This window comes from Ischnura elegans, chromosome 5 (assembly GCF_921293095.1).
Source record: "Ischnura elegans chromosome 5, ioIscEleg1.1, whole genome shotgun sequence".
Lineage (NCBI taxonomy): Eukaryota > Metazoa > Arthropoda > Insecta > Odonata > Coenagrionidae > Ischnura > Ischnura elegans.
In genome coordinates, this window is record NC_060250.1 from 69,692,328 (window position 1) to 69,715,908 (window position 23,581).

Consider the following 23,581-nt stretch of genomic DNA (forward strand, 5'->3'; position numbering starts at 1 on the left):
TCTTCTATCGTACCGTATCTGAATTGCGGAAAAAAATGTTTCACGCTGTATTATTTTGTGTTATTCTCTGGTGATTTCACGAACCCCAGGTCGCTTTTGAATGACTGGGACCATCGTATTGGAAATTTTAATGGAAGGTAGGATAATTTCCGTATGTTTCACTCTATTCTCCATTTATCTTCTTTATGAATCATGCGCATTCAAACTTCCTGTCCTTGGAAGCAATCCTGCCCCTTATGAATTATTTCCCAGATTTCCATCGTGGTTCACCATTTTCGTTTTTATTTAATGTTTGATATTATTCGTTCCTTGAATTTTGTCTGTCAGAATTTTTAATCATGATAGTGCTTCTACTGAACCTCCTTCTTTCTTTTTATAAAATTATTTGTGATGCATATTTTTCTTTTCCTGAAAGTAGCTGTTTCTCTTTCGTCGCGGGTGTCCGTCTAATATATTTTCATTCTCTAATGCTCTCGAAACATTTCGTTGAGTGATGTTTTATAAATTTATTTTAAATTGAATGATGCAACTTGCTGTTAATGGTCCGATATTAGGTTTATGGTATCCCTGATATGGTTTTTGGTATTGACTTCTCTTTCTGAAAGTCTTGAGCCTTGAGAAAAAGCATTTTTGTGCTCCTGCCAAAAGTTTTGTACCTATTTCTGTTTTCTGATATGATTTTTCAATCTGCCTGCTAAACAGAGCTTGTTTGTCTGTGAGACTAAATCCTGTAAATGCTTAGAGATCCTCGGGAGTATCTACAGAGGTTAGAACTTTTGGGAATATGCCTCTCATATTCAGCGCTTTCTGCCAGCATGTATGTATACTTTAGGTAGAATAACTAACGTAGGATATGTAGCCCTCCATGGGAGCCTAGCCCATCCCAGTTTTTTACTTCCCTAACAATCATCCTGTTGTTCTCCCTTGTATTTTCCCTTCATCTTGGCGCTTTCCCTTCAATTTTTTATTTCCTATTACTTCGAACATGTTTTTATGATACGCCATGCCCAATGTGCCCTCGTTTAGCATATAATCCTCTCGGGTGCACTTTCTTTTGCAGATCTGCACTTTTTCTTCACTTTTTCCGTCCACCTTTCTCTTTGTTCAAGTCTCAGAGACTTTTTTAGACTTTCATACAAGGTCTTTTCTTATCAGTTTTTAATGATCCATGCTTGTGATACTGAGTCACACCGTGGTTCATTTATTGCTTTCAAATGCATATTAAAAAATTGAATCGAATTACTGATTAATAATGATGAATAAATTTGAGTTGCCTCAAAGGAGAAAATTGTACATTGTACAGCTAGCGTCATACAATACACAAATTTAGTGTGTATATAGAATAGCTTATAATATTTTTAAAAGGTAAAAAAATTGAAGTTAACGAAAAAAATCTTTCATATCCTTCACAGCTAGTATCCGTGACTGGGCTGTATTTAAGATATTTTCCCGTTTTTTAATTTCTTCTGGCTGCTATTTTAGATAACTGAACTCAGGAGAACTCGGTTCAGATGAGCCCTCTCACTTGATCGAAGGGTCAATTAAAGATGGTCAGGTTAGGCTTAATAAATGGGATTTTTCCATTTCCCAGATTTAATTTTATCCAGCCGCAGTTGGAGTGCTTCCCATTACATAAAATAAATTAATTTCTTTAAACATAAAAATTCTGCGGTGGAAGTTAATTGTGGCTCACAAGAAAGAGACATGAATGTTCAGATCTTTTACTTACACGCCTCCCCATTGTTTTCGTGGACTGTTTCCTTGTCTCCAGTTTCTTGCTCTTCGAGCCAAACAGGGGCCTTTTTGACTCGTATGCCACCTTGCCGTCTCTTGCGACAAAAACCCAGTGTTTATATTCTCGATAGAAGTGGTGTTTCTGGTATCATCCTCAAGGAACTTGAGAGCTCCTCGAAGCCATTGTCATCGTGCTCGCTTTCACGTGGACGTAGAGAGGGAAGTCTGCCTCTTGGGTCATTTCAAAGAGCCCTAAGTTTTCCCGAATACATTACGGATCTCTCCCTCTCTCTGCATCCCTTCGACTGGTGAATTAAACTGCGCTCCGCACCTGACTGAAGGCACACGCTCTTCTTCCCTCCCCCCACAGCCCATATATATATAAATCCGCGTGGCGGACACAACTTTCCAGGGTCACCCGTAGGACAATGAATTCGCAGCGGCCTGCCAATTCGACGATGTTGGCGGGTGGTAAGATTTACTGGCCTGCCCTTCCTCCTCTTTCTCTTCTTGTTGGCTGTGTGGGGTGGGCCCTCTCTGGGACTGACTAGTGGGGGTGGTGATGGTGTTGCATAATGAGGGGAATTGGAGCGATGGCGGTCGAGGCAGGGAGAAGTTTTCATTTTCATTTCGCTTCGAGGGCGATATGCATATATCCTAGTTTTTATACCCGAGATCCATTCGTCCCCTCCCGGTTCCAGAACACTCTGGTGGAATAATGATATGTAAAAAAAAGCCTTTGTTATTCCTCATAAATTTAATATTGTACGGCACACAGTGGGCTGAAATCGAAAAAAGCTGGACAAAACCTCAAAAACGATTTTTTTAAAGTGCTGAATTTAAAAATTTTCACAGTTTTTGTCATTACATTTGTGCATTTTTTGACGCTAAACGTTTTTCATTGGCTACTTTTTTAAACAAATTACTTGACCTCAAAGTTCAACAAATTTTTCAAAAATTGCCAGCATTGAATTTTTTGCGATATTCAGCATGTTAAAACTAATGCTACACCTTCTGCAATTATTCAATAGAAACAAAAATTTACAACATTATTATGCGTTTTATTGTTGTTATTTCTTGGCAACTTTCATGACTCAGTTGTGTTATTTATGATACAAAATGGCGGACCCTGTTTTTCGTCGAAATTTTGTGTTCATGTAGGAGTATAACAAAAGGATCACCGAGTTACCTCGAGATATTTTCACTACATATACAACAAAGCCTATAGAGTCTGATATCTAAAGGAGAATTGCGACCACCTGCGACGCCGAAATTAAGATCGAATTTTCGAACGTGCGGCACAGTTCGGAGCTAGCTGCTTGCCACGGGTAGTACCGTGCTCGACGGACGTTGAATGTGAATCTTTTAGCGATTGAATTGTGTATAAGATTAATTTATTTAGTGCTACATTTATTTTACATTTCATATAACCTACTTTATTTGCTGTCTTGCGATATTTATTGTCGGTACGATACAAATTGGAGGACTCCGTTTTTCATCGAAAATTTGTGTTTATTTGGGATTATAAGAAAAGGATCACCGAATCACCTCGAGACATTTAAGTTAAAATTACATCAAACTTTTTGTTGATGTAATTTGAAAATTGATTTGGGCGTATGAGCAGTGGGCAAGTTTGAAAAACTTGCCCACTGCTCATACGCCTGTATTTCTGGTGTGATCAAGAAGACGATAGAGCCAATAAATTGTAGGTAGCACTGAAAGAATTGTAAAATGCAAAAATGTGGCCCATATGGGTGGGGGCCCTCCCTGTGTTTTGGGTCCGTCAGTCGTGAGCTTGGGTCCTCTGGAAAGGGTCGGATTATGCTCGGAGGCGAGGGTTAACCCTCATTAGAGGGACTGACCGTCGGTAGTTCCCACGAGAGCGACATTAACCGAAAATAGTGTTGATAAAATTGTCAAAAAGTAAAATGAAAGAATAATTTTCTGTATCCTTTTTTATCAGCTTCAATAGTTATTGTGACTTTATCCATCTCTCAAATTTACCTTCAAATGTTATTTTATTATTCGTGTTAAAATCCTAGAACAGGTTTACGGCAGCCCTCTCTTTCTGCCTATGATACGTCGGTTCATTTCCCTCTTTTGCTCGTGTATTTACTCAATCGCCAAATTTTATTTCACCTTAGTCCCTCTTATTTATCCCTTATGTGGCCCTCTTACTTGTCATGCATACGTGCCGTTCAGGAGGAGTCAAAAATATATTTCCGTAGATATTTTTACCTTTTCTTTTACTTTTTCATGCTGTGACCACAGTCGAGTTTGATCTTGAGTTTCCTCCAAAATTAAGTATGCAATCCTTCAAACTATTAAAATATCTGTTAATTGGCTATCGGTAAGCCATTGGTAGGTAGATGCTAAGCGTGGTCTGTAGCGTAAAGCGTATGAAATTCATAGTTGAAGGATGGAAATGAAATTTATTTCCCTGCCGTTGCTCACTAAAGTACATGGATCATAAAAGGATGGATATTAGTCAAAGGAATGAATGGTACATGTAAGCGTTATTAAGTAGGTAGCCAAAACGGACTCGATGAGATAAGTTGAGTTTTATGGGTGATTGGAATGTCCCCATTGTGGCTGCTCGTAGGGGAACGCGAAAATGCATTTTTTGTAAAAAGAAAATATTCGAAGTGAAACAGCCGACGAGTAACCTCATAGTAGAATGAGTACATTTTAGTAAAATACCTCAGAGTAAGGATATAACGGAGAGTTTTTAAATTTTGTAAACATTGAAATATCCTAACCTTTGTACTCGATCCCCCTCCCAAACTTTAATTGCTGTTCTGTTTTAGTCCATGGAATTGTTTTATTTGTAGGTTTAAATTTTATTTCGCGTTTTAATATTATTCACATGTAATTTCGGACTCATGAAGAGGATTAGGCATTTGAATTAAAAGTTTTGATTAAACTTACATGTATCAACTGGGTATATTACGTGAATAATATCTGCTTTATTTTGGAGTCAAATTGCTTCAATTTTTACCCCATGATTTCCATTACTTTGTAGTCATGTTTCGTGGTCGTTATAAACGCTACGCTAAGGGTTGAACTATTTAATATACGGCATAATGCCTAATACGTTCACGTAGAGGAAAATTGTGGTTTAATGAGTTAAATGAGTGAAATAGGTGTCGTGGCATGTTAATCAACGACGGCTTTTCTTAAATCGCTTTTATCGATACAGACGTCCCTCTGGTCCGCGTCTCTTGCGCGTGGACCCTTTTTAAGTCTCAAGGCTATATTTAAATATCGACTTGATCCGGGCGTTTCGAAGGAGTTTTATCGGATGTTTCATGGCTTATGGAAATTATAGAGCTGTATGAATAAGCGATGAATTCCCCTTATTACGGATAGTGGTTGCGTAATTTGTTCCTTTCAAAGGAGAGGGAACGGGGAGAGGGATCGTCTCAAGGAAGGCACTGACTTTCTCGATAGCGTCTTCGAATCCATAATGCTCACCCGCCGCACCGCCATCCTTGGAAAATTAAGTGCGCAAAAAAAATGTGGGAGACACACCGTAAATACGATGTCATCGGAGGATGGATTCATCGTGCAAGTAAATGGATGGAGACAAGTGAGTGTCGCACGACCCGTCTTCCTTATCTATTTGGGTGGAAATTTTGACGCGTAATTATTCAAGAGGAAATATAGGGAACCATCTCCCGACTTAGTTAAAAGGGGTGCATTGATATGATGGCAACGCATAGTAGGTTTATATTTTTGAACCCGTTGTCATCATATTATTTTTCTAGACAATAATGTGGGAAAATTAGTAGTAAGGTCTTATCCGTAAATAATACGACTGGATAAGCTATTGCCGCGAAATCCATCGATGTGATGGAATCATTTTCAACACAAAACTTTTATATAAGTAGGAGTTTTTTTAGTGTGGGGTGGCTATGTTCAGTTTCGCAATTTTTCTGATTATCATTCCTCTATTCTTTCTTTCACCATGAAAGTAAGCTAATTTTGATTTATTTCCAGTATCCAGGATCTTAAGACTCTTAATACTCAGATTTATCAACTTGTGGTAGAATTTTGGTAGTAATTACTATTTTTTAGAAATTTCTCGGACATTTCTTGGAAAATCTCCAATGAAAACTTATTTAAACTACTAGGATTAGACATTTTAAATTATTAACGAATTATTTTATCATGTAAATGATTGTTCTTCCCGTAACCATATGAAATACGTGGCAATTTTCCCATGTATTTTTGTGGAGTATTAAAATTTTGTAGTCTAGATCTTATACTATGCGGAAATTTTTAAGGGATTTTGTTAAGCCTTTTCGTCACTTTGCTGCAATAGAATTTGTCTTCCCATCCATATTTTAGGACGATACGCAAAGGGCAGTATGGAGCTTCATGTGAGTAGGTTTGTCCTGGTGAGCAATGGTTGCTTCACTCCGCCTTGTGAAAGAAATGTATTCCCTCCTCGGTGGTCGTATCTTGAACAGTCGCTCCTAAATACATCGGAATTGATAATGCCTGCTCCCTCAGTCGACCCGGTTCTCGACATCGGTGTTTCACTTCCTCTCCACTGTGCCACTGTGTCCGCTCCCAGTACATCGGAGACAATGGTACATACGTCGGCGCGCAACAATGTTCCACGATGGTGTTCCAGCAATATTCCACCGGGAGTGTTTGAACTTAGTGCGGAGGAAGAAATTTTGCCCGCGGCATCCGGTACAAGGGCCATGGGCCACCCGTGAGCATGCTGCATCGATGTTAGTAACGCAGAAGAATGAAGAAGTGATAGGACATTATCACCGAGTAGTATGGTGTCATATATTTACATTAAAAAGACATGGAATTTGAAATGAGAAATTAAAGTTCTTTATTTAATAAAAATGCATGGAATTATTGCTTCCTCAACTGTTAAATTTTCTTTTTTCGGCCCATTTCTAAAATAGTTTTGCAAAGTTATGTAATCTTTAACCAATGTGTAAAGTGGAAAAATCTTTCTCTGCGTCCTTGATAAGCTGTCTCAGAAGATGAGCATTTTATTGTTTTCTACTGGAATGAAATGTGGGGAAATCTTCCTCATCTGTAAAAAATGCAATGCTTTATTTATTTCTTCCTCTACTACTGAAAACAGCAATATTGGCGTTTTACATTGGGGTTTTTTAACTTAACAATCAGACGTACACGAAAATCCATATTGGGGCAAACTACCCCGGCAGTATTCGAACCCACGACCTTTTGTGTGGCAGGCAAGGACTTTATCCTACCTGCCACTGAGGCCGGCCGGTATTGCCATAGTATACGGTGCTGCTCATCATTTCGATTTTGGCTAAGACTAAGAAATTTTAATGCAATTGGCATTATACTTTTAAAATTGATTTTTTTCTTTTGCAACAATTGGCGTATGAGTGCACGCAACTTTTCAAAGGGAAAAGCTGTATTTACAACCTTTAAGAAAACTCGGAGAAACCCACCTTGCTCGTATTAAAATTAAATTAAACCTTTCAAAATCAAATTTAAATTCCTCCTCAAATTTAAAAAATTAGAAATGAATGAAATAGAGCGGCTAGATCGAAACATCTTGAATATTTGAAATATTATTTTGAAAAAAATGAAAACAACTTAGCATGATTTATAATGTATCTCGCATTAGTGACTCAGGTTTCGACCTAAATATTCATTTTAGCCTTGGGAATGACTGTGGAAGTTGAAAACTGGTTGGCTATTACCTAAAAACTGTGTCGATAAGGCTGTTTTCCTTTGTTCGAATAAATGAAAATTTTGACCGTAACGACAATGGAAGAATGAATATTTCGTGGACAATGAAATAATGATTGAACTTTCTTATTTAATTTTGAGCTGTATTCATGTAAGCCAATGTGATAGTTTCCTTAAGCGAGGACTTTTTGATGATTTTTTTACTTACACGTCAAGTTTAACGTAAAAATATTCCCATTCATCTAGGTCTATACGCGTGGCCGGATTGACCACGCTGTTGACACTAGGGAGTTGATTTGTACATTTGTGTGTCTTGTTTTATGTAAAAATTTAACGGTCCATTACATTCTATAATTATAGTAATCGAAAATTGTTCTAATGCAGTAAGAGAAAATAGCGTTTGTCATATTTGGTTAATAATATACTATAACATTTTGAGCCAATTCTGAGCTGGTGATCGTAATGCTTCTTTACACTCATCAACCTGAGGCTTGGCCTGGGTGGTTACTCTTCGTCACCATTGATTCGTTTTCCATGTTCACCACAAGCCGCGACCCATTCGTGAGTGTGTATAGTTCGGGCGCTTGAACAAAAGATCCCCACACTGACCTTCTTACAGAGCGGGCGTATTCTGTTCCGCTGTTTTTTAAAACCCGGCCCATGAGGCGAGAGAGCAGGTAGCTAGCCAGCCATCGGGGAAATCTGGAGGCAAGATGTATTATTCAATTCCGAACGCGCTGCGCCAGCCACATTCGACGAGTCACAGTTGGCCCGCATGCATACATGAGAGTGGGGTACACAGGAGTCATTGGAGAAGAATACGGAAGTGCAGGGAAAGAGGGAGGGGGAGAACCATGTTGAGGACCCACCGCCATCACTTGTGGTCCTCTGGTCTCGTAAAGCCCGTTTGTTACCGTTCAATTTTTTGAGCGATCATTGGGCTCGTTCGCCAAATTATTCTTTGTTGGCCATTGTGATTGATTTTAAAATATTAACAGACCAGTATTTTTCTGTTTCTAGATCCGTCGCCTGCTTCAAGAGCTATTTTCGGTGAAAAATCTATGGCCTCAACCCTTTCGCACTTAAGTTGATGACATCACCAACTCTATACGAGTGGGTCAATGCTTCTCACCTGCTGTGCGACCTCGCGTTTACGCTTACGTCTTACGCTTCGTTGTTTTTTACAATCTTCTGATCAATTCATTCCCTCAGTGAGTGGCTTTCCCCGGACGAGTTAATAAACCTGCATCTAGTAACGTGACCAACACATGAAAAGTGGGCAATGTTTTTTATTAATCGTGATTTCGGGTCTGAATGAACGAACCCATTGGGATTGAAGCCCTGCACTTAAAAAATAATTGGTAGCTTCCTCATGAAAACTATTTTTATGAGCTTATACAGGTATTTTCTGTTACGTCGCCAACACTTGATGTTGTTACAAGCTAGGCCGGTAGTGTGTTAAAATACTTTTCAAGGGGAAGTTGCCAATTTTTCTAGTGCAGTGATGCATCGCTTTTACGCCATCTGGGATCGCGTCGATGAAAGGAAAATTAAATTTTCTCTTTTTTAATCACCTTCAATTACACTTCTTAAGCAGAAGCAAAATCTCCCCAATGCTTCCTCGCTCAAAAAGTTTGTGGTTTGGCTCGGTTTCGTTCCTCGCTGTAATTATTTAGCCATTAAATCGGAGGCAGGCGGGTCGTAAACGAAAGATCTTATAGCATGTCATATTGTGCATGGTGTCACAAATTTATCTCACCATTAAATGACGTATTCTCCTTTTGGCGAACATAAGTGGTGCCAACATATTTTGTATTGGTGCCAAGGAGGCTGGGATGATTTTTTAAGTACCTGAGTCAGTGGTCAGTGAATGTAAAGGGTCTTGCCTAGTAAGCATCAATAAATTAATTATGTAAACGTGGAGATACTCTGATTTATCTATCACCACGCCTTATCATATTGGTCTCCTTTTGGGTAACGCCATCCGTCCTCTACCATTATTGCCGCTCAATAGCTGTAATTTGGGGATAGGGGATTGCAGTAGGATTGGGGAGCTCATTCATTGCTTACGGTTATTAGATGTAAACAGCGAGTGAAGTGGATAACTTTTCATCCCCCATCGTCATGAGGAGGCTCACTCACTCAGTACTTCAAACCAAGGTTTAGGGGATCGGGTCGGTGTGGTGGCTAGGGTGATGGCTTGCCACCCGGCGGGCCCGGGTTTAAATCCCGGCAGCGGCAGAGAATTTTCAGAGACTGCCCGATCCTTGCTTGAATGTTGTGTGGAGGACATTTCAAGCGCAACACTCCGTCCGTCGGATGGGACGTTAAGCCGTGGTCCCCTTGGTGCCTTTCGTTAAGAGCAGTCTAATGCCGACGCCGGGTTTCTCTCCATCCTTCCTCATCTACCCTTCCCTCATGGCGCAAATGACCTCAGCTGTCGGTCGCCTCCTCCAAATACCATGTAAACCATACCGAGGTTTATAGTTCGGATAGGCGATGCTACAGCGCACCATATAAAGTAAAGAAATTTTAACCCAGGATAGCTTATGCCAGTACGAACCCAAATTACCTATTATTTTTTGGTCTAAAACTCTCCATTGTTAAACTACAGAAACTTTGATCCAATCGATCCGATTGGCTGCGAGTTTACCCTATTCCGGATGCTCTGGACAACTCACGACTTCGAATGATTAGCCTACCGCAGATCGCGATGTACTCTAGGCATCCTGCAACAGGGTAAACTCGTGGCCAATTGGAGCGCTTGGCTCAACGTTTCTGTAGTTTAAAAATGGTGCGTTTTCGACCAAAATATCATAGTCACTTTGGTTCCTACTGGCATCAACTAAGCAGAGATTAAAATTTCGTGAATAATTTTTCTCCACCCCGTATAAAGATTTCATGTTCTCCCAGTGACTGTGCGTCCGCAGGTACTCGGGTACATCAGGTCTGAATATTCATTTTTACCATCGACTCTAGTTGAGTATCGTCTTCGGGGCTGATGTGACTAACATTGATTGATTTTTATTCGAGTATAAAGCTACAGGCGAGTGAGTTTCACATATTCGGGGGCAGTTCCTTCTCTATGGCCACCTCTCACGCTGATTATTTTTGTTTTTCATGTCCGAAGGCTTTAATTCTGTGTAAACACGAGACCCTTCGGTATATATCCTAGCGTTAGACCCACTGGGCCTCCACGCTGCTTATTTAATTCGTAGATATATATTTGATTTGTCTGTTGAAACAGTTAATCCTAGCAACATTATTTTCCCCGGCATCAAGCACGAGTGTAAAATTACCTCTTTTGAACTTAAACTGAAGTTCAGTCATACGAAAACAATGCGTTTTTATGTAAGATTATACACTTTCCTGGCGAATAATATGTATAAACTCTTCTCGGAATTCCTAGTGAATAAGAAATAGTTTTAAGTAATAACATTATAATGTGTCGATTCAACTGCTTCTTTACCCAACCTAGAACAATCCCTTTTGACCCTTTTGATTAAGAATATTTGCAATTTTGGTGTAGATTTTTGCTTCATCTACATCGACGTATTACCCCTCCAGCGGCCTAAAAATACATGTGGCTTCAGGTTTTACTTGTTCATTACAGCTGATTTGACTGGTTGAACTAATCCTAAATATCACTTATACTGGAATCTGTCTTTTTTTCACCTAAATTTTGAGAGCCAATTCACAGAATATGTACATTTTCTGCGTGTTTTTTTGGGTGAAATCAGTGCTCTAATGTTGGAAATATATAAAACTTGCTTTGTACATTTTAATTAGAACCTTACCCAGGTTTCATACTTACTATCATTCATTTGAAGATGATACTAATTTTTCAAACCGGGGTCATTTTCTATGGTTAAAATTTGGCAGGTGATATATTTGTTGATAACTTGAGTTTTGTTATTTACTTCATAGAAAGTTTTCACTCAATAATCCCCTAAATGGTGATATTTGTTATTACGCCTTTAATATTATTCTCTACTATTTCCTATTGATTACTTACGTTTTCCGAAACAATTACAAAATGAAATGAAGGAGCATCCGTGCCGAAATTAATGTTCGTGGTTGAATTGATTTATTTCCTTGTGCTCGCTTTCGAACGTATTCTTTTTCCCATTTACTTTCACTGTGGTGATCATATAGGCGAATATATAGAGTTCCAAATTCATGCCCATCCTTTTCTTACGGTGGACGTGGAAAAGTATTGGATATGGCAGGTACTTACTCATAGTATTTCACCTCCCGTCACTAGTCACATTAACATATTGCGTTCGATTGGTTAAGGGCTTGATCGAACGAGAGCTTCTGGGATTGGTAAAAAAAGAAACGTGCAAAAAACTTGCTCCAAAATCTCTCCGAGGATGAATTAATGGGTTATACGTCGTATGATTCTCATTTGCGTACAAAACTGATGAATCGTAACGATTTTTCTATGCCGTTAAAGTGGATCCCGCTCGTCGGACTGCTGGATTTAAAAGAGGAATGAAAAAACATTCTACGGTCGCCATTCTGGATGACATGAGAGGCTCAGCCAACTGACGGCATTCCGACTGTCTGGAAACTCCTATTCCCCAATACCTACTCCTCCCTTCTCCGTCCCTGTCACTATATCGACCTACAACGTAATAAACGTAAGTTAGTAGGCGACTAATTTTCACCTTGCAAAAATCCAAAATTTCTTATCCTAAAGGGGCTTACATCAGAATAACCAAATTTTAACTCAATGGCTGTGGTGAAGACCATTAAAGAGAAAGCTGTATGAAGAAATTAGTGTATAAGATTCCATCCAATATAAATAACGGTTAGTCGACAATTGCGAGAAGAAGGTAGAGTAAAACAACATACCTTTTTTACCGGAAAGTTAAGGAAATGTTTTTGAATAGTATTTTCTAGAATTTTTATCGAAAATATTTTGACATCAGTGAATAAAGCGTTTCTTTTTGCATTAAAATGCATTGTTAAGCAGTGAACAGGCCAATATTAATTTTCATGCTGCTATTGGCTACACCGCGCTCCCAGCCTTACGGAGATTATATCATTAACATGGGAAAGAACCCATACATCCATAAGAACCCATACTCTCAACTAAATGTGAAACACACTATTTTTTAGGATTGCGTTCTATATTTTTAAGGAATTCCGTTATTATTTTTTCTAATGTATGAGGATAGATCTACGATCAAGTTATCGGGTAATTTCCTCGGATAGTTTCTTATTTTTTAATATCGCCTTCCATCTTATAGAACAAATCGCTGTTCCAACCTCTTTAATTCTCAGCCGCATTTCCTGATCATGTTTTTCATTTCATGATTCCCTATCTCTGTTTGCATAAATAGTTTCCTCTCATATTTTTCTTCCGGCATTTTTTTTGTCCTATACATCCTGGAATGGCACATCGAAACCTATAGCAGTGCTATTTTCCATTCTGTCATTGAAGTGTATCCTTATCTCCCCCATTCATTCGCTGTTTCTACTTATTTCTTTAGCTCACCTTTGGCCGAAAAAAAAAATTGAGCATTGATTTGATATTTTAACAATAATAAAGATAGAATGGAATATTAAGAATGAGATTAGTATTTATTTCATCAAGAGCATTAGATATAATATTTGTATCCTATTTATCAATAATAATTATGTATCAAAACATATATATTCCATTCATGGATTTACTACATTAAGAATAAGATGAATCCATTTTTACTATAATATTCCATAATGACTTAGTATTCTTAATTTTCTATCTTTCCTTTCATCACAATTTTTAAACATTAATAATTATTGCAGTAGCCCCTTTTCCAAAAATAAACATTGGGCTGAATGACTGAGTGAGCGTAATTGATATACTGCAGCCTGGTTACCAAGCTTTATTTTTATCCAAATTGTATCGTTTTTTTTCAAAACTAATTTTATAATATTGTATTTTCACCTCCCCTACAGTATTTATATTACAAATTTGTCGTTTTTATTTCATAACGCTATTGTAGATTACATAGAGAACAGCGAACATGATGAGTATAGATTTACATGAATCAATTCCCTCATTACATTAAAATAGCGGAAAAAGCTAGGGTAGTTGGTTAATGTATTCAAAGATGGCCTATGTATCATCTTAAGATGTCATTTAGTTGTTAAAATATACATATATTTCCCTCCATTTGGTGCAATGGGATACATTTTGTGACAAGTTGATATTTGAATTTCGAGTAAAAATATTTTATGGCCGCCTATCATGTGATGATATCAAGAAGAAACACTTTACTACTGATATATTTATGAGTCTGAGTATGATTTTTTACTAGCCATAAGATCGTACCTATCTTTAAATGTTTATTAGTTTTATACGCTCGGTTTTTTATATTTTTAATATCCTAATTTTTATTTAGTCGCATTATTTTTCGTGTGAAAAACGTTTATTTTTTATTTTTGCTACCTGCATGACCATATTGTAATATCGGTTCTATTGGATCCGGAGGTAAAGGTGGTGTACTTCCGAAATTATTTGCCGTTTCATATTGTACACATGGAAGTGAACGATCAGATTCTGTCTTCGGGAATTTCTTAAGGTTGTGCAAGGGAGAATGTTCTCGAAGGAGTAGCAGCATGCAAGGGGGTTGGTTGAATTGCGACGGGGTTGCTCGAAATGCACCGACTATGGAGTGACGTGATTCCTCAGTCGGTGTAAGCGCTTTGCATCCGTTTATCGGAAGCTGCTGAATATGTATGGAGGCGTAAGCTTCGGTTTCGCGGAGGGGCTGTCGTCACGGTTCGGGTGTGCTCTCGAGTTCAACTCCTGCTTCCTCTCCCGTCGTCGATGATCCTCGCCCAAGTGAGCGAGAGAGGGACCCTTCAGAGAAGAGACACGGGTGAAAATTGGTCCACGGTCCAATCATCCCCACACCCAGTCGAAATGTGAGCAGATCCTTCCCTCGCTCTCTCTCCGGTCCACTCACTTACGAGGATCACCCCATAGCACCCCGTTGTGTAGCGCACAATCGGAGTGAATTAACCTTTCGCCTATGGTTACCCTGATTTCCTGTTCACATTAACCTGCAGCAGTATGCCTTTAGTATTTGTCCAATATTGATGCTTTAATACGCTTAGTTCATAAAATTAACTGTGGCTGGCGAGATGTAATGGAATGACATCATGATTTAATGAAAAAAAGTGATGACAATTTTTCCTCGAAATTATTTAATATTGCACGACGCGTTATTACTGTCCAGCCATTCTCAATTGCAATGTGTACAGGTGTAAATGATGTACACATTGTACTTGAGAATGACCTTATGGTTAGACCTAATGAATTTAATAGAAAAATTAAACTGATGAATTTAGTCAGGTACAATATTAACATGTTGTACATATTGTACTTGAGAACGACCTGATGGTCAAAACTTGTACGTTTTTAAATAGATTTTTGGAAAAATTTCCATCTCCCTATTTATTTAATGACGCTGTGTTTATGATTTATGATCAAGTTATCTTGTTATTTCCGAGGACAATTTCTTGTTTTCTAGTCCACGTCAAACCGCAGTCTTAAGCCTCTGGTCTCTGCCCAATATCGAGCTTTTATTGCGCTAAGTTTACTATACGCGATCAAGTTATCGTGTAATTGTTCCGGATAATTACTTGTTTCATTTAACCTTGGACTCCTGGCTTCGAAAAGTTTTTTTTTCAGCTGAAGCCTTTGAACTTCTTCAACTGTAATTCTCTCTGTAAGATTTTGGTTATTCCGGTGTGAGATTGATATTGATATTTCACTACTATCCGGCTGGATTTCTTTGAAGAATCCGTTCGTCTATGTTGCAGGCCTCCCTTTGTCATCTTAGTCTTCTGCAGTCTAATTAACCTGCAGTTTTATGTGTGCAGTCTCAACCTGATTGGTGCTTTATTGCTCGTTTAAGTTTGCGATTTACGACCATGTATTCGAGTTATTTCTCAAGATTATTATTTTATCTTATCTATGATTAAGTTATCGACTAATTTCTTCGGATATTTTCTAATTTTATTTTTTCATACATCCTAAGGATATTGAAGTGTCGTGGTGGACTGGTGTGCGAAACTAAGCCTTTGGCTTCTATACGATTTTTGAAAAGTGATGCCTTTGATCTTGATCTACTGGGTAAAATTCCCTCCGTCCAATTTTTTCGACTTGAATGTGGTATTGACATTTCACAAATTTATGGATCCATTTCATGAGTATGGCCGTTCATTCTCTTTTAGCTGACAGTCTTGTTATAATTATCTCCTACTCCTCTTTGGTAATCATTTTCAATGTTAATTTCCCTTCATTAGTCACTTGTTATAATCCCGTCGTATTAATTACCTCTTACGTTAGGAAATTAGACAGATCCATACCCCAAAGCTTTGGTGATACTTCCTTGTAAACGCAATTCATCCGTGGGGGAAGTAGAAAATGCGCATTGGAAATTTTGTACTTTTCTAAACATATAATAGAAGTCTCAATGAATAGGATTGTTTCCCTAGGTCTGAGATTATTGAAGTTTAGCTTCGAATTAGTCAATAGAATTTAATTTACTGCAGGATTTCTTAAATGCATAATAGATTCCGTTATTTGGTGGATTCTTGAGAATAATTAATAATTTTTTGCGCAAATTTTTAAATCTTACACTTGGTTTTATTCAAGCGTGTTTCTCTTTGATGTTCATGCTAAAATATTGCTGAATTTCGTATGGCATTCATGTTGATAGAAAGGCTTTGTTAATCTAAAAGGATCTGTTGTATTTTTCGTAAAGCTCGCAAAGCTTTGTAAAGAGAATCGTTTATGTTTACGTGACAATGTTTCATTTTCCTCAAAGCCGTGAGTTGAATAAAAGTCAGTGAGTGATCCAAGAGTGATGAGTATTATAGAACTTTTCAAGGATTCAATTTGTGGTGAAATTGTGTTGATGTTTATTTAAGGAGAGCCTAAAGGAAAAATTCCGAAGTAGCTTGAAATAACGGAATTCCTATGTTTTCTTTTGAGTATCCCTGCTATGATTTCTCGAATTGCCTCCTTTCTTGTACTAGCAGTGCAACTCTCTGTTTTTACAATTTTTTTGCTCTTTGCTATCTGTTTTACTTCCTCCTGGTACTTCCCTTCGTGATATTAACTTGCAAAAACGTTGTATCTCCGCCAAAGTTTTTATATAATCATTCGCTGATATTTCTTTTCTGTTTGTGCTTGTATTCATGAGCCTTTTCTTAAGCTTTCTTTCAAAGTTCTTCGGTAGAAATAAGAAGCATTGGTGTTGAATTCATATCAGTATGTCTGCATCCTAATTCTAGGACTCTGAGGAGTCTAATCGTAAAATTTATCAAAAGGCAGTGAATCGGTATTGCAATGTGTGCTTGGCTCTATTGAATAGATTCTTGAATTAACTTACACTATACATTTACGTCACTTATACTTTTACATTTCCCACTTTTAATAACCCCAGATTGCTCTAGTGAAATTCGTAATGATATTCATGTATACTCAAATAAATGTGTTTTACGACGATGCATTGTTGTCCTCTCTATAATTTTCGCTATTTCTTTGTGCGCTTGATTATTTCTATAAATTTATTTTAAATAAAAAAATGATTGCATAAAATTACGTGAGAAATTGAAATCATTATAATGAAAAATATTGTCGTCGCCCAATGGTTTGAACATAGCTTCCTTTATTAACTTTTTAATAATGTACAAATATCTTAATGCATTTTTCAGCCTGAGTTTTTGGGCTAACTTAATTTTATTCTGCCTACATGTTAGTCTTCCGAATTATTTTTCGTCGGCGTTGCCTTGGAATCATAATTGTCTTATTTACGATTCCGACCGTCTCGAAAGACATTCGGTTGGGGATAAATCGTCGGAGAGGAAGAAGAAGAGGGTTTCATTTCGGAGTGAATGAAGTGCGTTTTCAATCTTATCTAGAATAACTTTTCCCGTCACCGAAAAATTATTTTCCTTTTTTTCTCTCCGCTCTCGATGGCTCTGTAGATTTTTTTGTCTCCTTAATGCAATACGCTTTCAGCCGTAGATAGTGCTGGAAAAGCTCATACTTCGGTGGACGTTCTTTTTCACTTTAATAACAGATGGCGTTCACTTGGCGTCCTTTCCACCACTGCTCTGCAATATTGCGTTTGCAGTTCGGTGGTGTCTCTCTACTGCTTCTGAAAGCGTTCACATTGCTTATTCTCCAGTCTTACGCAAGGTTTTCCATAATATTGGACCAATTCCTGCATCAAACTAGAATTTACTCAAAACTAATAATTTTGGATATCGTGCATTGTAAATTAAGGTCGGCAACCTGCAGCTGAAACTTTTATTTCGAATATTTTCCATAGCAAAAATATTCGTAAGACCAATTTCAAATTGTGGAAATAGAAATGCACCAATATTATTTCCATTTAATCTGAAAAAATTCCGTTTGAATGAGCGTTGACGTTCGTTTTTGTAAAATTTAAAAGGAAACAGAGATTTTGCTTGCGGAAATTGTGATCGCATTCCTGTAGTAAACGCTCATTTGAGATGTATATTAATAGAAATAACATTTAGAACCGAATTCACTAACTGATTCTTCACTATGTGCTGTTCCATTTTAAGGTTTCTTGGATATTTCGATTTTACTTATACTACTAGTTTTTTACATAACGCGTCACGGGTTTCGACGAGTAATCATCATCCTCAGGCGTAAATTATGATAGGAAACATAATGGAGATACACTTTTGTATGTTCCACAAGAGTTTTTAATACCGACCCAGGTTTCGGCAGTACACACTGTCATTATCAAGGTGAATATACAAAAATTTGTTGGCTTATATATATATATTTGGTAAATTATAATGTAAGTATGTACCTTTTTTCCCCCTAGCGGAGAAAGATATGAAATTTAAAACGGACGCCAGAATAGAGGAAAAGGATGGGTAAAAATATTCGTTTATCAGAGTACTTTCCTGACTACCAATAATTTTTAAAACTTCCTACTGCTCTCTAGAGTCGAAGATGATGATTACTTGTCGAAATCCGGGTCGCGTTATGCAAAAAATTAGTGGTATAAGTAAATGTGAAATATCCAGGAAATCATATTTTGAACCGACTTCTCTTTGAGTACTGACTTAATGATGTTCTCGTTTTCTAGTCGTATGTGTTGTAAGTACCTTAGTTCTTAGCCAAAGTATCTGTTTGGAGTAACTGAGCCTATTAACTTGACAGTATAAATTAATTCCTAGCTAGTGAAGGAATGTTGTAATTTTAAAAACTGTAAGCTTATATGATCATAGCAAGATTGTGGTGTAGGAAAATGGGTAGCATTTTCGTGTTAATGTTGATAGCAATTCGTGGACTACGTTTGTTTCAATAGCAATGGAAAATGCTTATGGCCGTTATCTTTCCTGATATACTAGGACAAATTAAATTTCAATAGTGAGAATCTGATGTGAAAAATAAAGTGAAATGCCCATACACGACAATGGAGTTTTGAATGATTTCGATCGAAAACTTTGTTCTTACGTAGTATATGTGCTAAAAATGTCCCAGCGTTTATTTATGATTACCTGAAATTGAAATTACCTGAAATTTTCCTGAAATGACCGATCGTGTATTGGAAAGCGATAATATAATTTTTTGTCACTGGCCCTTCATTTGTTATTAAGCATGATTGGAATATTTTGAACTAATCGTTAATTGGGAGAAATCAGAAGTGATGCCTTGTTATCCTTCCCTACCGCATCGTTTTAGCGTTGGACTGTCTAGTCCTCGCTTTTAGACCATTCAATTCGAATGTTTCCCTAGCACGGCACGGACCGCTTGCGACATGGGATGTATGTAATGCTGCGGCAGGAAACAACTCGAAGCCACTAATGCTCGATGTTACTTCGATGAACATTTGCCGCAGACGTCTCCTCCTAAAAGCACTCTCAGTGTGGAACGCGAACGTACGTGCTGGTGGCTCTAAGGGAGTGAGGACGCTCGTGTATGCTGTGTTGGGAAATATAATGTGTGGTAGGGGAGACAATTTAAAGATTTTTTTTGTCCATAAAAATGGGGTGTTGTATATCCTTAGTTACTGAGCTATGGCAACGTTAACATTTTTGGATTTATTTTTGGTTACATTTTGCAGTTACAGTAGATTCCGGTTAATTGGGACATATTGGGACTTGTGCACTTTGCCCCAATTAGGCGAACTATCCTATATATGGGCATAAACAAACGTTAAAATGATAGAAAGAAGACTAAAGAATGTTTATAATGCAACATAAGTTTATCAAACTGTTATTTTGATTAATAAATCAGTGAGTTTAGTTAATTTATTATCATTTTTAAGAATTATAACAATTTAGTGAAAAATATTTTTCACAGACTCGGGCGACGCTGAATGAATGTCTTTCACTAAGTCCTATTAAAGAAAAGTCCTATCCTCTTGCGGATAGTATAACAACAAGAGCTTTCAAAATAGGGCAAGAATAGGAACATTTGTGAAAAATAAGAGTTAATCAAAGGAGGAAAATATAAAAAAAATAGTAATCTGAAAACAAAAAAAATTGATTTCATCGCGAGTATAGAGTCTATGTCACTTGCTCATGGCCCAATAAAGCGACATTCTGTCCCAATTAAGCGGAGAATACCCTAGGATATTCCTCTATTGTGTTCTGTTCTTCAAGATCTGCCCCGATTAATCGGCTGCCCCAAGTAACCGGTGGACCCATTAAAAGGAATCGACTACTATGAGAACGATTTTTCTTGGAAATCCTGCCTTTTCGAAATTTTTAAGGACGTTAATTAATTAAAGTTGGACGAAAATTTGCGATTATAATTGTTTGGAACAATTGATATTTGAGCTTAATTACACGAGAGCTTTCAGCGAGTGTAAAGAGTATAGTCTGAGGTTTCAGGCGAGATGGAGTGGAAACGTGTATTTGTCATACTCCTTTCTAACCCCATCCTCAGTTTTCCCAAGCCCCGTGACTGTACACCCTCCCTCCATCCCCTTCCCCCGCCTTACCGCCCACCACCCCCTCCTACCTTCCTATTTAAGCACAGCGCACTTGATATTTTTGTACCTGATGATGCTGAAAAGCGAAACCGGTCGTATTAATAAATGTAAAATTGTGGAAATCGCTCCTGCTTTTTCATTTTCATTGAGTGTAAAGAGCACGATCTCGCCCATTTTGAGAGTTATTAAGACAATTTTTATCACTCATTTTTTTCCGACCTTAACCCTTTGAGTGCCAACCGGTTTTCCAGGTACTATGCTAAAAGTGCCGAGGCATTTTTTCTGATTTTGCAGTAGGTTAGGAAAAAAATTAGGTCTAAAAAACAACTAAAGGTATATATTCAAAAACTTTAAGAAATCTTTATTTTATGTGGTTTCACTTTTTTAATGTATCATTTGACGAATTTTCGGTAATATGAGGTAATTTTTATAATTAAAAGAAAATAGTTTATGTTAAAATAAAGTGAATACTGACTATTGAATTATTAGTGAGCTATCAGCATCTAAGAGAGACATAGCAGGAGGTTATGACAACCAAAGAGCTAGGCTTTCTCATTTTTTTAGTTGCACTGTCCTAGTGGCATATTTCAAAATGGATTGAAAAATTACAACATTAAGGTGTAGTGGGGTTGAAAATGAGGGAGGAAGGGGTAGGGGCGCAATCCTTTGGGCAGGTGATCTAAAGTTTTCATTCGGCATCCAAACGTTGTTCTGATGAGCCACCCAACGCTTTGGTTCTCGCACCCAAAGTACTAGTCCATCGTCTTTGGATGTAACAACCAAAGGAGTAGTTGGAATATCCAACTCCTCATCACCCATTCCCTTTGGATGACACATCCAAATGTATAGGCAAGTCCTTTCCTTCACTTCAGGTTTGAGTGTCACTCCCAAACCTACGATTCTTTGTTTGAAGTGTTTTTTCAGTGTGGTGTTTTGGATTCGTGGATCTCTCAATCTTCCAGGTTTTCTCCGTTTTGATTGTCACTGGCACTAGCGAAAAGATATCCAGTCCTGAAGAAGAAGTACATCGTTACAAGATTCAACTGCGTGACTAATATAAGCCAGTTAATTCCGAGGCCCAAAGATAGGATTCCACAAAATCTCCACGAATGGGTCATGCTCATGCGGAAAATACTATTTGTCGACACATGCAGGTCCGAGAATATCCGCCTGCAAGAACACAAGAGAGCAACACAGAAGAAGAAATTCAGCCTATCAGCAGTCGCTGAGCATGACTGCATCGAAAACGGACACGGTATAAAATTTGACGTAGCCATAATCATCGCCAAAGAAAAAAGATATTGTCCCTGGCTGATGAGGGAGGCAATTGAAATCACAAAATTTCAACTGGGAAGAGGAATATACCACATGAGTAACGCTGGAAGAGAGTGTTCCCGAAACAGGCCAATTTAAGCGCAGCAGCGAGGAACGAGGGCTATATGAACGCAGCGAAAATGCCGATGCCGGCACTTGGACGTGAAGAAGCCTGGTGGAATCCCTGCGAAACATTCCTCTGACCTCTGACAACCAACGCGGCGAGAACACGGAAGATGGAGAATGGATGGAAATGGATTTATGATGGACGCATCATGCAGAACATGGAAGAAGGATGGGAATGCATTTTTATATAAGTTCAACAGATTCAGGCTTCAATTGGTGGAAGTTAGACATATTTAAATAAATAAAAGATCGTTGCACTTTTCCACAAGAATTTTTAATGCGTACAGTACGCATTAAAATTCGTGTGGAAAAGTCCCTCTTTCATTCACATTTTAGCCAACTCCGTTTCATTGCATCTTAAAACCTTATTCTCTCCATTTCCCACCATTGCTACTCTAACATCCTTCCTTCAAACGCGGATCTTAACTTCCCCTTCCCATTTAAAACTTGTGGAAGAAACAAAGTGTGTTTCATTATTAATATGCCCTTCCCTTCCACCCTTCCACCACATACCTGCTTCAAGTTTCGATTAAATCCCCTTCCCTCTCAGTTCTCGCTCCATCTATATCTTCTGTCTCCTGCGCATCTCATATAAAAATTGTTTAATTTTCATTATGTCACAAATAATCCAAACCTACTTGTTGATACACTTTTCGCTCCAGCATCAGGGAAAAGACTTTTTTTTAAATGAGCTGTTTTCAATTTAGTGTCTTCTATCTTTATCAACTGTGTAGGTTGTATTAGCGATTCTTCACGGACAATAGGTTTAATTAGAGCAGAAATTAACTGCTATGTCATATCTCAATTTGCTCAGACGCCTCTGATAGGAGATGATAAGAAATATTGATGTGTCCTAAGGAATAAATGTTACTTTCTATGACGGAAAACCCTATGAAATGCATTTTTCTCGCTGTGGATTTTATTTCAAACCTAATTGCTCGTCAGGTAAGAAAATTTCCCTTTTTTATGAAAGAGATACTGTCATTGTAGTTCCCCTTCTATTTCTCTGTCCAACTTTGATTGAAAGGATGTGTACACCGTCTCAAGGAGTTTACGCATTCAGGTGGGTTAGCCTGCACGTTTTCACATTCTCAACGTTCACTACTTTGGCTGTCGCCGATTGTGAGGATCGGTAACCACAACTCCCCTGTCGTTTGTGTACACGCGGAGGAAGTTGGATTCATGTCATTTGGCCGCGGCGACCACCGTTCTCCTCTCGTGAGACACTCCACCGAAGTCTTTTAAGTGCCCCGTAAAGTCGCACAAAGTCGTGAACGAGAGCGTTTTATGTACTGCCTCCCGCCGCGATTACTTAATGCCTAGAGCACTTCCAGGTGCGTACCAGCCATCCATGCGACGCGGCGCGTTACGCAATGGCTCTCGTGGCAGAGAATTTGCAGCAGGGCTACTGGCTTGGGCGGGGCGATATGTTCGCGAGTGCTCTTGTATCGATTTTTATGCGGCCATTCTCATTGGTAATGTGACACGATAAGTCGTTAACCGATTTATTTTCTCAGAACCTTTAATACCCCTCTAAAAAATAGGCGCTGAATAGGATAAGCTATGTATCCTCGAGAGCTACTAGAAACTCACACATCTAACTCTCGTGTTGACAGATGCTTATTTTTTGTAAAAGGAAGAATTCATTGGCTAACTTGAAAGATTTCTCGTGATGAAGTGAATTTAGCTTGCCTGCAATTTTATGACGAACTGAAGTT

General features: G+C 38.1%; 1 long non-coding RNA gene across 1 annotated transcript in view; it reads left to right on the forward strand.

Moving 5' to 3' along the window:
* The window catches only part of LOC124159034, a 250,000-nt gene that overhangs the window by 213,478 nt on the left and 12,941 nt on the right, over positions 1–23,581 (forward strand). The gene's annotated exons all lie outside the window — the stretch shown is intronic.